Raw genomic sequence first — 3,456 nt, forward strand, 5'->3', positions numbered from 1 at the left:
GTGTGTGCGCGAGCGACTCCCGGTTTTATCCGGTGCTCGTGAGGGGAGGAGGAGGGGGGCGGGACCTCAGATGCCCCAAAACTTCACCTGCGAATATCAACCTTTAATACACACTATATGAATCACTTTAGACTCTTATTCTCTGTCTGGCATCCCTTCTATTCGAACAATCAATTACAGTTTCGCTTTTATTCTCATATATATATATATATATATATATATATAATATTCCAATCAACAATAATGATAAAAAAAAAAAAAATCATAAAAAGGCCAGTGCTTTTGCATTTGTCCGTGAATTTGTGTGAATGTTGCTTTTAATAACAATAATACAATGTTTGGCAATGTTTAAAGAATGATGCAATGGAATTTTCAAGATTAATATCACCAATATATTCTAAAAACGTTATTTCTGAATATTCTCTGAACCTTCAACACGTCAGGGTTTTTAAACGTTCTAAGGACCGTTATATGAACGTTGAGGGAACATTCCATTCGTTATTTTTAAAACGTTACTTTTGAATGTTTTCTAAATGTTACATTCAAGTGTTTTCTAAATGTTACTTTTGAGTGTTTTCTAAATGTTACTTTTGAATGTTTTCTAAATGTTACATTCGAGTGTTTTCTAAATGTTACATTCGAGTGTTTTCTAAATGTTACTTTTGAATGTTTTCTAAATGTTACTTTTGAATGTTTTCTAAATGTTACATTCGAGTGTTTTCTAAATGTTACATTCGAGTGTTTTCTAAATGTTACTTTTGAATGTTTTCTAAATGTTACTTTTGAATGTTTTCTAAATGTTACTTTTGAATGTTTTCTAAATGTTACATTCGAGTGTTTTCTAAATGTTACATTCGAGTGTTTTCTAAATGTTACTTTTGAATGTTTTCTAAATGTTACTTTTGAATGTTTTCTAAATGTTACTTTTGAATGTTTTCTAAATGTTACTTTTGAGTGTTTTCTAAATGTTACATTTGAATGTTTTCTAAATGTTACTTTTGAGTGTTTTCTAAATGTTACATTCGAGTGTTTTCTAAATGTTACTTTTGAGTGTTCTCTGGACGTTCTGAAACAAGTAGTAACATTTAAAAAACGTCACACGAACAAAATCGTTTCAGAAAAAAGTTCCAATATTGATGTGTGGTGAAAGAATGTTTGTTCATAACGTTGAGAAAACCTTGGCAGAACGTTCCCTGTCAGCTGGAGATTGGTTTATCTGTGAATGGACGTCATCCTGCATTAACCTGTTAATCAAAGAGGAAACAATGATATATGAGAAGGAAATGAACCGTCATTGATCTTCAGAGGTTAATGCTCTCAGATGAAAGCCATAAATGAACGTTATTAACTTAGAACATCAAAGATGAAACTGAGTTTAGTCTCGTCGAGTGTGTGTCGGTGTAGAAGAGCTGAAGTTTGAGCGAGTGAGGAGAACAGAACTGCGTTTGCTTCCTCCGTGAACATTCATTGTTCTTCTGAAAGAAAGGAAGTCTTGAGAAATAAAGGACTCCCACTCAGCCTTTGATTCCTGGAGGTTCAAGCACATTCAAATGAGAATCATGGAGATGAAGAGCAAACCAGAGGAGGACAAGTGGACAAACTCAGTTCATCTCTTCACAGCAACACAGTGTTTGCTCTGTTGAGCTGCTGTATGGCTCTATGGAGGCTGGAAAGTGTTTACATCTCTTAAAAGGAGTTTCAACTGTAACATTCAGAGAAACGTTTAAAAGTAACATTCAGAAAACGTAATGTTTGAAGAATGGAACATTCGCTTAACGTTCATATAACGGTCTTTAGAACATTTAAAACCCTGACGTGTTGAAGGTTCGGAGAACATTCAGAAATAACGTTTTTAGAACATATTTTTATCAGCTGGCGATATAAGTCATGAACATTCATTCTTCAAACATGGGAATGCTACTTTTGAACGTTCTGAAACAAGTAGTGACATTTAAAAACGTTATACGAACAAAATCGTTTCAGACCAAAAGTTCCATGAACGATATATTAATAACATTTTTCCTTCAAAGCATTCAAAGGGCCGCCATAACGGGCTCCTAATTACGCCACTAACGATGATGATAATTCGTCCTGTAAACCCTGATGGCTTTATGAAAGACTTCCCTCTCTGTATACGGGGTCATTTCCCCTCCGCAGGGTTTGAAAGGCCCTAAATGATGGCGAATAATGGAATAATAAAATCACAAAATAATAAAGTACGTGCATATATCAGTCGCTCCGGAAGGCGCGCGGATCCCCGCGGTTTTCCCGCCATGCAGATGTTAAACGCGCGCGCGGGGTGTTCTGCATGAGAAAGGCGCGCGCAATAAACTCCAGCAGAGCCGCAGATTCCTCGTGTTCTCCTTTCACTCCCAGATTAGAGTTAAATAGAGATACACGAACACTGGGAGAGAGGGGACAAAAGTCTATGGAGACTCGAGGAAACAACCTTCTGTTTTCACTCGTCTGAAATAAACTAGCCTACTATCGTTAACGTGAATTATAATCATATATATTTATAAATTTCTTTGGGCTAATGCATTTCATTTATATTAAACGATGATACATTTTGGATTCAATAACAAAAAAAAAAAAAAAATAGTGTTTTCCATTTTAATTATTATATATGGTTTGTATTTTATTATAACTTAACAGTTTACATATAATACATTCTATTATGTTTTATATAATTTATTTATAATGCATTCTCTGGTATTTTAATGCATTGTAATGTTTCCGTAATGAAGTGTGTGTGTGTGTGTGTGTGTGTGTGTGTGTGTGTGTGTGTGTGTGTGTGTGTGTGATAGAGAGAGAGAGAGAGAGAGAGTGTGTGTTACAGTCTCGTTATGCTCCGTTAACAGACATGTGAGACAGAACTAAACATCACAATATACACAGCAAATGGTGTGTGTGTGTGTATTAGCGTTTCCGAAATGAGTTCACAGGTACACACGAGGTGCTTGAGTGTGTGTGTGTGTGTAAGGTGTGTTGTGTTCATGCTGATGGCGCTTCACACCTGCGCGCGCATCCGCCGAGAATGGGAGTCGATCATCAGTCGATCATGAGCTCTTTGCCTCTCATCATGAGGTGATAACAGAAGATGTTACACGCTCATTCACGGGGAAACCGACAGAAACCGCGACTTATAATGAGTGTGTATTCTGGCACAAGAGTTTCTGTCTTTTCTTACGCGGAAATCATGCGCGTTAGCCTACTAAAATATCATAATAACCATACAAAATATCACTCATTTACCATGCAACTGATTTTAACTAAATATTTACATATTCTACCATGGTTTAGATCAAAGGGAAATTACATTAAATATATTATAATACTTTGATGTGCACTAAAGTACCTTTTTTGAATATGGTGATCAAACAAATCCATGTATTTCCATAAAATACTACATTTTTGGACCAGCTGATAGTATTATATAAATATATATTCGGTTGC

This window comes from Scardinius erythrophthalmus, assembly GCF_964197995.2.
Source record: "Scardinius erythrophthalmus genome assembly, chromosome: 7".
Classification (NCBI taxonomy): Eukaryota; Metazoa; Chordata; class Actinopteri; order Cypriniformes; family Leuciscidae; genus Scardinius; species Scardinius erythrophthalmus.